Genomic DNA, 12,171 nt, shown 5'->3' on the forward strand with positions numbered 1-12,171 from the left:
GATTGAAAGCCAGGCTTAGAGATAGGAGGTCCTGGGTTCAAATGTAGCCTCAGATACTTCTTAGCTGTGTGACCCTGGGCAAATAATTTAACCCCTAATTGCCTAGCCTTTACCACTCTTCTGCCTTGGAACCATTGATTCAAAGATGGAAGGTAAGTTTTTGTTTTTGTTTTTCCAAACTAAAATAATTGTACCTTGCTCTAAGTTGTATGTGGTAGACCTTTCTTTGTAAAGTGGAACTTCTTGGGGTCATAATTTGATTTGTTCTGATAATTGAATACAGGTATAACTTTTTGAGTAATTTTTTAAGCCAGTACTCTTACGATTCAAGGGAAAATGCCAAGAACTGCTCCTGGGAGTATCATCTCTGAATATTAACAGATCAAAGACAGCCTGCTGAGGTAAAAGGATCCTCTTGACTCAGTTTTCCACCTCTTATGAGCCCCTTTCATTAATGTGGATCTCTGCGTTTTGACTGGCTATTCCAAAAGGAATTGGACTTTATTTTTAATTAATTTAGTTTTAAATTTTTTTCCATGGCCACATGATTCGTGTTCTCTCCCTCCCCTCTTCTCCACCCCTCCTGCCCCACCCCCCCCAGCTGACAAGCAATTCCACTGGGTTATACATGTATTATCACTTGATACCTATTTCCATGTTACTCATTTTTGTAATAGAGTAATTTTTAAAAACCAAAATCCCAAATCCTATACCCATGTAAACAAGTGATGAATCATATGTTTTTCTTCTGTGTTTCTCCTCCCACAGTTCTTCCTCTGGGGGTGGATAGCAACTTTCTCATAAGTCCCTCAGGATTGTCCTGGATCATTGCACTGCAAAATTGATTACATTTCATTGTCCCACAATGTTTCGGTTTCTATGTTCTCCTTGTTCTGCTCATTTCACTCCACATCAGTTCATGGAGGCCTTTCCAGTTCATATAGAAATCATCCTATTCATCATTCCTTATAGTATTCCATCACCATCACATACCACAATTTGTTCAGCCATTCCCCAATTGAAGGGCATCTCCTCATTTTCCAGTTTTTGCCACCACAAAGAACACAGCTATGAATATTCTTGTACAAGTCTTTTTCCTTATGATCTCTTTGGGGTACAAACCTAGTAGTGGTATTTCTCGATTCAAGGACCTGCATTCTTTTAAAAGCTCTTTGGGCATAAAGGAATTGTACTTTCACCTGAAGTCAAGAGTCGAGGGAGTTTTGCCCTGTTATACACCATGATAGTTTAGTAAGCCTTTAGGCTTAGTCCTATTGGAATAGTCTTCATATTGTTAACAATGATGTCCCTCCTCTGTTTATAGTAAATTTCTCTGGCCATGACAAAAGAAAAGAAAATATTTTAGAAGGAATCTTATTGTTACAATAACCATATGGAGGAGATATAGGAAAATAGCTTGATGGAGTAGTAACTCAAAGTGGGTTCTTTAAGGATGGGAGAATCCTGGGTTTTTGTAAGACAGGTGGAAAAGAATTAGTGGTTATGGAGAGTGAATATTAGATGATGGTAACTGTGCTGATACTCTATCAGAGGAGTCAGGAGAGGGTGAGACCAAAGGGTATTTGTAAAGAATGATTATCTCTGCACCAGATTGGAAGAGAGAACTGAAGGAGATATCAAGGGGTTTAAAGATGTAGACTAGAGGAAAATGTAATCGCTTTTACAATAAAGGACATTTTATTCTTTGTATTTGCATCCCCATAGTAGGTCTTTTTTTCCCCTCAAAAATTTTTTTCTTAAATTTTCACAATTACATGTAAAAACAGTTTCTAAAATTTAAAAAAGAATTTTGTGTCTTGAATCATCTCCCTCCTTTCCTTTTCCCCACTCCTGCCAAGGTGGTAAGCAGTCTGATATAGATTTTACAAGAGCAATCATGTAAAACATTTTCTCATATTAATCCTTTTGTGGAAAGAAACGTGAGCAGAAAAATTAAGAAGAAAAGGGAAAAATGTTTGCTTTGGTCTGGACTCAGACTGCAGCAGTTCTTTCTCTGAAAGCAGATGGCATTTTTTTTTTATCTTGAGTCCTTTGGGATTGTTTTGGATCATTGCATTTCTGAGAATACCTAAGTTATTTACAGTTGTTTACTGTATAGTATTCCTGCCACTGTGTACAATGTTCTCCTGTTTATTTCACTTTGCTTCCATTCATGTAAGTCTTTCCGGGTTTTTCTGAGCTCTTCATGCTCATCATTTCTTACAGCACAATAATATTCCTCCCCATAGTAGGTCTTAATAAATGCTTGCTAATTTATTGTTTGAGAAGAGGGAGATGAAGAGAAATGGCCTATATTTTTCCAGTAAAGTAGCATAAAAGGTGGAGATAGAGGATGGAAAATGACATTTGAGGAGAGGTTTGAATTGTTGCTGTGGGGAGTGTCGCAGTCAATTAGGGAAAAGTGGAAAAAATTGCCTTGCTGGATAATATTAGTTAACAAATTTGTAGTGGTTCTGATCACCATAGTTACATGATTTTCCCTCCTCCCAATTCTAGTAATTAGGATGAGAGTAATCCAGGGATGGAGTTTGGCAAGGCAGGAAGGTCAGGGACAAGTGATAAATCTAGGGTGCCAAGGACTCAAGAGACAAGGGCAGTGTAATGTTGAACTGGTTAACTAGCATATGGATTGGGAGGGGAAGAAAATGAAATCAGAGCACAAGTGAACTGAGGGGTGGAAGGAATGGAAGGCACAATGAAGATACAAAATTGATCTGGGAGAAGCAAAGCAAATGGAAAGATGGAATGATGGGTTAAGGTAGTTGGGAATTCTTGATCATGGAAATTATGCTAGATCAAAGGTGTGACCATATCAATCAGTAAACTTTAGAGCCTACTATGCTCAAAGCACTGTGCCAAGTGCTAGAGATAAAAATGAAAAAGAAAAAAAAACTGCCTTCAAGAAGTGTAATGGAGGAGTATTTAAAAATAACCTTTTCCTTTCTGTCTTAGGATCAATATTTTATATTGGTTTCAAGGCAGGAGAGTGGTAAGAAAGAGGTAATGGGAATTAAAACATTTGCCCAGGGTCACTTAGCTAGGAAGTGGCTATAGACAAATATGAATCCAGGATCTCTTGTCTCTAAGCCTGACCCTCTATCCACTGAGCCACCTTGCTGCTCCCACAATGGAATAAGATCGTTATCTGTCTTGTCCTTTGTTTCAAGGAGGATCGATGACATTTGGAATGAATTGATTTAAATGAGGCAGAGAAAGTTGTCAGCCTCCTTCTCTCTTTCAGAGTCACTGAAGCCCAGTGGCAAGACTAAAGTCAGGTTGATTGGTCTAGCCATGGATGATCTTGGCATCTACCAGATTTGATTAAGAGCTCCACAGTGCCTGCTTCAGCTACTTCATGGCCATTGGAACAAACTGTTCTCATCTTGCCCAATCAACTGGAAGAAGTCTTCACCTGCTTGGGGTAGAGACAACCTCCTTAACTCACCAATGAAGGTCACCCTCAATCTGGTGTAGCCTGCCTGCCCAGACCATTTTGCTGGAGTGTGGCGGCTGCAGCCTCTACAGGTGAGAGCTGGGTGAAAGGTGGACACGGAAGGTAGTCAAGCAGCCCCAGAAAGGGTTCAGGAAGCCTCCATATCGGAGGTGCTAGTCCTCTCTGAACACCCCATACACTCCAAATGGAGGAAAGACAACACAAAAAGCTGAGAAAGGGGTGTGGAGACCTGAGCACAGCAGGGTGGGAAATGAGAGATTTATTAAAAAGAAGAAAATAGGAGCCTCCAAAATATATCCATTTAGGTAGTTGACAAGAATCTTAAAAAAGATACTATAACAGTATTCTTTTTTTTATATGCATAACAAAGTAGCAACTCCAACAGGTCTCTAAAAAAGCTATCACCAATATGTTAATGGTAATTATAAAAGACTTAGCTACTCTGCCATACATGACAGAGGGTTCCATCATGTAAAATGGTATGCCTCTTCAGAGAGAGAATTGGTATCTTAAAAAACAAACAAACCCAAAACCTTTTACCTTCCATCTTAGAATCAATACTGTGTATTGGTTCCAAGGCAGAAGAGAGGTAAGGGCTAGGCAGTGGAGGCTAAGTGGCTTTTCCAGGGTCACACAGCTAAGAAACATCTCATGCCAGATCTGAACCCAGGACCTCCCATCTCTAGGGTTGGTTCTCAATCCACTGAGCCACCTAGCTGCCCCTCCTCTGTATGTGCCCTTATTCTTGATAGGTGCTAAATAATTTTAGAAGATGACTCCTTAAGATCATATTCTATTATAATTTAGCCTCCCTAAAACTATGCTGTCAGAATTTAACTTTTATTTGTTCCTTACACTAGCAACTGGGAGAGGGGATAGGGATTAAGCATCATATAGGAGATGGCATTTAATCTGGGCCTTAAAAGGATATGAGGATTCTGCCAGGCAGAAATGAGGGAGGGCAGTTCAGGCAAGTGGGGGCAGCCAGCACAAAGGTATGGAAGCAAATGGAATGCCATGTTTGGGGAGGTGAGGAACAGTGAGGAGGTCAGCCAGACAGTGGAGTGCCTGAAAGGTAATTAATGCAATATAAATCTGGAGAGGTAGGCTAGAGCTTCCTGTAACATCTTTCCTATTAGCTGGGAGGGCTCTGGGGAGGAAAGAAAAAAGCAATTTGCAGGGGGCTGTCAACTGTAGGCTTCTACAATCCATGGTTCTCTCTCCCTCAGGAGGTAAAGAGGGAGAGGCAGGAGCATGAGGGTGGAAATCTCAAATGGAGCCAGACAGAGGGGGCTCTCCTTTCCTAGCATTTGGGGACAAGGCACTCCTGGGCTAGTTCTTACAGGTAGGAGGTGCAGTCCACTTAATGGATGGAAGGTTTGAGGGGTAGGGTTCCCACAGAGGAGAGAAAGGGCGACTGGAGGAAGTTGAGGGAAATTCAGTGGTTAGGATGGAGCTTTGATAGTCTGGGGCAGAGCCTAGTGAAGGGAGAAAGGGAAACAACTCACCATAAGCAACCAATCAGAGGAGCTGTCCATCTAACCACCCATCCATCTCTCCAATTCAAACTAGCTGAACAAGAGTCCTCTAGAAGTTTGGAAAGGTGGGAATGCACTTTGTCAGCTCCAAGAGTTTGCTAGTTAGGTCCCATACAGACAAAAGTACTCACCAATAGCATTCTGCCCACCATTTTAATAGCAAAAGAAAAAATATTTATTCCAATACCAACCTTTGGGCCTGTTAGTTGTAAGAAATGAAAACCTCCTTGCTCCCTTTGATCTTATTCCTGTTCTCTCTCCTGGACCACAGGTTTAGCTTAGGAGATAGGAATAGTCACTATTTCACATTGCATTTGCTGCCTCTGAATTTGCACACTTTGATCGCTCAGGTGGAGACCATGTCTCATCCATTCCCTAATATGAGGGTTGGAGACAGGATTAATCAGAGGAGCCAATTAAAAAAAGAAGAAAATGAAATATAGCATGTTTTAGTCTGCATTCAGACTCCATCAGTTCTTTCTTGGAGGGCAGATGGCATTTTTCATTGAGTCTTTCGGATTGATTGTCTTGGATAATGGCATTGCTGAAGATAACTAGGCCATTCACAGTTATTCATCAAGAAATATTATTGTCACCAAGTATGTTGTTCTAGTGATGATCACTTTACTTTGCATCAGTTCAAGTTGGCCTTTCCAGATTTTTTTGAAATCATCCTGTTTATCATTTCTCACAGCACAATAGTATCTCATCACTATCCTATACGACAACTCGTTCAGCTTTTCCTCAATTAATGGACAAACTCTCAATGCCCAATTCTTTGCCACCACAAAAAGAAATGCTATACATATTTTTATGCAGATAGCTCCTTTTTTTTCTCTTCTTTTTGATCTCTCCGAGATCCAGACCTAGTAATGATATTGATGGACCCAAGAGTATGCACAGTTTGAGCAGAAGTCCAAATTGCTCTTTAGGATGTTTGAATCAATTCAAAACTCCACCAGCAATCCATCAGTGTTCCAATTTTCCCACATCCCCCCCCCCAACATTTATCATTTTCCTTTTCTGTCATTTTAGCCATCAGGCTTGTTTTAATTTTCCTTTCTCTAATCAAGAGTGATTTAAAGCATTTTTTTTCATGTTAATTTGGGTTGCCATGCAGATAGGTTGGTATACAATATAAACAGATTATTATGAAGATGCAGGCATGATCTCTACAGCCAGCCAATCAGTACAGCCATAGTTTGCTAGGGACTTTTCTTCCTTGGAGCTTGAGCAGAACTAGCAAAATTTGACTAAGAGTGCCCCAGGGTGATTAACAACATATCATTAGTATCTCATTTGCAATGCAGTTTTAACCCCCTGACAAGGTAAATCATGGGCAAAGTAACATCAGTTCCTTCCATATAGCAAAGCTTTAATGGCTCAAAAAATTGACCCTTTCCCTTCCAAGCAAGATAAAAAGCATTCCTGAAAAAGATCCTCAGGGCCTTTCCCTGGCCACTATGACTCCATCACCATGGCCATCACCACTGCCATCCCTCCCTAAAAACAACAAAGCTTACCTGACATGGAGACTGCCTGAGTTGTCAGTTCTTTGGACAAGACCCTGATCTCAATATCCACATCAGTATGACTATAGGTGGCTTTGATTTCTTCTTCTGAAAACTGGGAGGCAGTGACTTTAAACAGAATATGGCTGCTCTTACCACCCACAGACAATGAAGGGATGGACATCTGCTCAGAAGGAGATCATAAGGCATCCCTGTATTATTGGGTGCCAGGCACAGGACTGGGTGCTGCCTGGCAACTCTTTTGGTCATTACTCAATTTTGGGTCAGATGAGGTTGGAAAGGGTGCTTGCTGTTTCAAGGAAGTAGGGTCTTTTCTGGGTAAGGACCAGAATACAGACCAGAAAAGTAGTAACCACACCTCTCCCCAGATCACACCACCTTGGAAGCAAAACTAGCTGTGAAGACAGCAACTTGAAAGAGTCTGAAGCTTGGGAGCAGTGATCCACACCCAAGGGAGAAAAGCCCAACTTTAACATAAAGTTTAGAGTCACGAAATAGGTTGGGGGGAAAAAAGAGTAAATGACAAAAGAGAATCTGACCATAAAAATTTACTCTGAAAACAGGGAAGCTCAAGTCACAAATTCAGAAGAAGACAATCACATGAAAATATCTACAAGCAAAGCTTCGAGGAAAAGTACAGATTGGATACAAGCATAATGAGACTTATGAGTGCTAAAGAGATCTTTTAAAAAGGGCAAAAAAAAAAAACAAACCCACCCTAAAAATAAAATAAGAGTAGTAGAGGAAAAAAATGGAAAAAGAAATGAGAGCAATACAAGAATAGGATGAAAACAGCATGAAAAGTTTGGGAGAAGAGACACAAACAACAAAGAAGAAAACAACTTTAAAAAAGGAATTATACCAAGAGTAAGAGATGAGAGACACAAAAATTAACTGAAGAAAAGAATTTCTTCAAAAGCAAAATTGTGGGGCAGTTAAGGGACTTAGTGGATAAAGAATTAGGCCTAGAGGCAGGAGATCCTGGGTTCAAACCTGGTCATAGACACTTCTTAGCTATGTGACCCTGGGCAAATTAACTCCCATGGAGTAGCCTTTAAACCACTCTTCAGTAATCATTCTGAGACATAAGATAAAGGTTTAAAGAAAAGAAAAAAGACGATTAGAAGCCCTACAGAGGTGACACTTAAGAGCAACCCACTCACTGTTCTTCTGGATTGGAACTGATATTTGGTATCAATCTAAAATGAAAGGTAAGAGTTAAAACAAAAACAACAAAATTGTACTAATGGTAGAAGAAGTACAAAATCTCACTAAAGAAGATAATTCCTCAAAGCTTCTTTCTGAGGGTGGGGTTCTTATATTTCTGATTTTGGGTGTCCCTATTCTGGAACTGGCAGATTTGTATATCAGGGGTCAGGACAAAATATTATTTTGGGGATTTGTTATCAGGTAGCAAAACAAGCTGGTGGTAGTCAAAATATTATTTTAAGGCACACAGCTGTACATTTTCTAAAGCTTTACAAAATACTTTAAAAGCCAAAGCTGTACAGCTTAAAAAAAATGTTATAGCAATGTTTTTCCAGGAGTATGTTCTATAAGTCTCCCTTAAAGCGAGGCTGTCATGGCAGCCTCAAGACAATCAGGTCTAATCTTATAATAATAGTTTCCATGTATAGATTCTATAAGCTACAGCTTTCCTTAAGGGGAGACTGTCATGGTTGTCTCCACAGCTCTCCGAGGCCCAATCTTCTTAGTCATCCACCTCTGGGGCTTTGAGACTACCCATGACCAGTGTGAGGGAAGTGTCTTTTGCTAGGCAGGGCTTAGAGAAATGCAAATTAAAACAGCTCTGAGGTACTTGCTCACATTCATCAGATTGGCTAACATATCAGAAAAGGAAAAATGGCAAATGCTGGAAGAGATGTGGAAAAAGGAGCACACTAATGTTCTATTGTTGGAGTTATGAACTGGTCTGACCATTCTGGAGAACAATCTGTATAAAACTGTATCCTGGAAATATCTCTCCCCTAACTAGACCTGAATGCTGCTTGGGATGAGTGAGACAGGGGAGGAGGAGAAAAGAGGGAAGAGAGGGGTGGGGGGAGGATAGAGGGGACAGAGACACACAGAGACAGAAGGGAACTGAGGGAATGGGGGGAAGAGGAGGGGATAGAAGGGAATAGAAGGGACAGGGACAGTGGGAGACAGAGAAGGGGGTTGAGGGAAGAGAGAGGGAGGGGAATGGAGGGGAGAAAAACAGAGAGAGAAAGGGGTTAAGGAGAGGTGAGGGGAGAAAGAGTGATGGAGACAGAGAGACAGAGATATATACACAGAGAGATTGAGATTGATAGAGATAGAGAGACAGAGAAAGAGATTGAGATTGATGGAGAGAGAAAGGGATTGAGATTGATGGAGACAGAGAGACAGAGAAAAAGAGATTGAGATTGATGGAAACACACACACACACAGAGTTATGTATTATGTGGATGCCAAGTTAGACCCTGCCAAATAGGTGAGTCTGTGCCATACCTAGCCTATAATGCAAAGTAAATGCAGGGTAATTTTTTTGAGGGGGAAAGATTGGGAAAAGATTCATATAAAAGATGTTTCTTGAGCAAGGAAGGAAACAAGGAATTTTAAAAGGCATAGAGGTAAATTAAGAGTGCATCCTATAGCATAGGGGACTGTTATTTCAAAGACTTGGAGTCTGGAGATTAAAGATCTTGTGTGAGAACTGCAGGCAGGCCAGTTTTAGAAACTGGAGTTTGGGAAGGGGAACATTATATACTAAAGTTTGGAAGTAGAAATTGGGGCCATGTGGTGAAAGCTTTTAAAATCTAAAAAGGAGGAATTTCTATTTAATCCTAGAGGCAATGAGGGCTTGTTGGAGTTTTTTGAGTAGAGGAATGACAGATCTTCAGGGCACTTGAGTGGAGTATGCATTGCAGAGGGGAAAGATTTTGTGGCAGGAAGACTATTTTTGAGTTCTAGGTAAGGGATGATGAGGGTCTGAATCAGGTGGTGATGGAATGAGTAGAGCAAAGGGTAGAGATGTGAGAGATATTGTAGAAGAATTGGCAAAATTTGGCAATTGATTGGGGATTTGGGGGCTGAGAACACTGAGGAGTTGAATATAGCAAGGTTGTGAGCCTAGATAACTAGAAGGATGATTGTGCCCTCAAGAGAAAAAGGGAGGTTAAGAAACAAGAAACGTTTTTGGTTTTTGTTTTTTTTGGGGGGGAAATATAACTAATCCAGTTTTGGATATGCTGAGTTTGAGATGCCTATGAAAGAGATCTTAAAAAAAAACAACCCTTGCCTTCCATCTTAGAATCAATACTGTGTATGGGTTCCAAAGCAGAAACTGGCCCAAGGGAGTTAAGTGATTTGCCCAGGATTACACACAGCTAGGAAGTATCTGAGGGTACATTTGAACCCAGGACCTCCCATTTCCAGGTCTGGCTCTCAATCGACTGAGCCACATAGATGCCTCCAAATAATGATGCTCTTGGCATAGAAAAGATAGGAAGAAGGGTAAGTTTTGAGGGAAAAGATAATGAGTTCTTTTATAGATATGATGGAATTGAAATACATATAGGACATTTGGTTAGAGATATATCCAAAAGGCAATTGGTAATGTGGAACTGGAGCTCAGGAGAGAGATTAGGGCTGATTACCAAGGTCTAGGAGTTATCTGCATAGAGTTAATAATTTAATTCATGGCAGCTGATTTGAACCTCATTTTTCCTCATCTTTAACTCATAGGGTTGTTGTGAGTAGTAGGGAAATACATTTCTTTCAGTGGTGACTCTTATAATTCTTTGAAGAATGTAAAAACAAATATTAACTAATTTCTCAGATGAGGAAGCAGAGCCCCTCAGAAATTTGGTTTTTTAAAAGTAAGGGCAGTTAGGTAGTAAACCTTTATCTTCCATCTTAGAATCAATACTGTGCATTGGTCCCAAGGCACAAGAGCTTGTAACAGCTAGGCAATAGGGGTCAAGTGACTTGCCTAGCATCACACAGCTAGGAAGTGTCCACGGTCAGATTTGAGCCCTGGACCTCCCGTCTCTGGGCCTGGCTCTCAATCTACTGAGCCACCCAGCTGCCCCTGCCATATCTTTCAAAAAGCTTTCCCTGATTACCACAGTTTGATTTAATATTTTTCACAGTTATTTTCTTTCCTTCTTATTCTCCTAAACTGCGTCATAAACTGTGACATATTAGAAGCCTGGCAGCTAGGTGGCTCTGTGGAATCAATACACAATATTTATTCTAAGAAAGAAGGTAAAGCTTTAAAAAAATTATTAGAAGGCTTTGACTTGGCCCTGTTAAGCTACTTGTCCCAGGTATCTACCCTATAATGCCTTCTGAAATAGCAATCTTTGCATACCACACTATTCTCAGCAAGAACAGTTTCCATATTATTATTTTGTTTTCAGGGAACTCAAACCTCTTGACCCTGGTAGGATTATGTGGCCCTGCCACCCATTTGCATCTTTTCCTTAATTCTAATAAATCCACCTTATATTGTATAAAAGAATATTCTTGGCTTGTTTGCAGCTACTCCTTGAGAGGGATTTAATTATTTTTAGCTTTACTGAGAACACCCTCTTGTAGGTGGTTTGGTCACCTGCAGCCTGAAGGGATATAAGACCTTTGGGAAATCATGGTCCTCCCCAGGGAGAGGGATGGCTTGGCATCACACGTGATTTCACCCCTCTCCCTGTGGGTATGACCTCGTAACTGTGGCTATTTGTGTCTTTGTTGCTTATATTCTTAAGGCTGCCAGCTCTCTGCCCCAAATTCCAGCCCCAAGTCCCCTGCTTCCTCCCCTCTCAATCTAGTGTGCCAAGTTTTTATTTCACAGAATCCTGAACCCCTTTGAACTTTTTCTGGAACATAACTCTAAATACTGCACCCCCTTTTCCCCACAATAGATGAAAAGGAAGGCAAAAACCCTTGTAATAATGTGTAGTCAAGCACAACAAATTCCAGCATTGAACATATCCCAAAATGCTTGTGTCTTTCTGGATCTTGTGTCCATCAATTCTCTAAAAGGAGGTGGGTAGTATAGTGGCCTTCTTAGAATAATTAAATCATGTAGAAATTTAAGTCAGGATGGTGGCAGTGGTATGTACATAAATGTTTTTCCTAAATAAATAAAAATTAATATTAAATTAAATATATTTTAATTATGCAAAGCATAACCCTATTAAGCTATTAAAACTGCACCAAGACTTATGGGTCATGCTTTATTTAAAAGGCAGTATGGTTCAATGGGAGTGTTGAATTTGGAGTCAAGGGAAACCCAATTTCAAATCCTGCCTCTGAAACTTAACTAGCTGTGTGACTGTGGGAAAGTCACTTACCTCACATAAGCCTGTTTCCTAATTTACAAAAAGAAGATGCTGGATTAGAACTCCCTTTTACTTCTTCAGTCTTTGATCTTTGTCCTCCATTAAAATATAAACTTCTTGGGGGCAAGGATTCTCTTTCTTTTTTCTTTTTTTGACTCATATTTTATATCCTCAACACTGGGCTGAGGATCATGAGCTTAACCCTGAAATTCCTTGCAGTACTGGAATATTTGAGAGTTTGTAGGGGGGTTAGGAGGCAGAATTGAGTCTTCTTATGTAAGCTCAGTACAGAGTTATTCTCCCTC

The sequence above is a fragment of the Monodelphis domestica genome, chromosome 7 (genome assembly GCF_027887165.1).
Source record: "Monodelphis domestica isolate mMonDom1 chromosome 7, mMonDom1.pri, whole genome shotgun sequence".
Lineage (NCBI taxonomy): Eukaryota > Metazoa > Chordata > Mammalia > Didelphimorphia > Didelphidae > Monodelphis > Monodelphis domestica.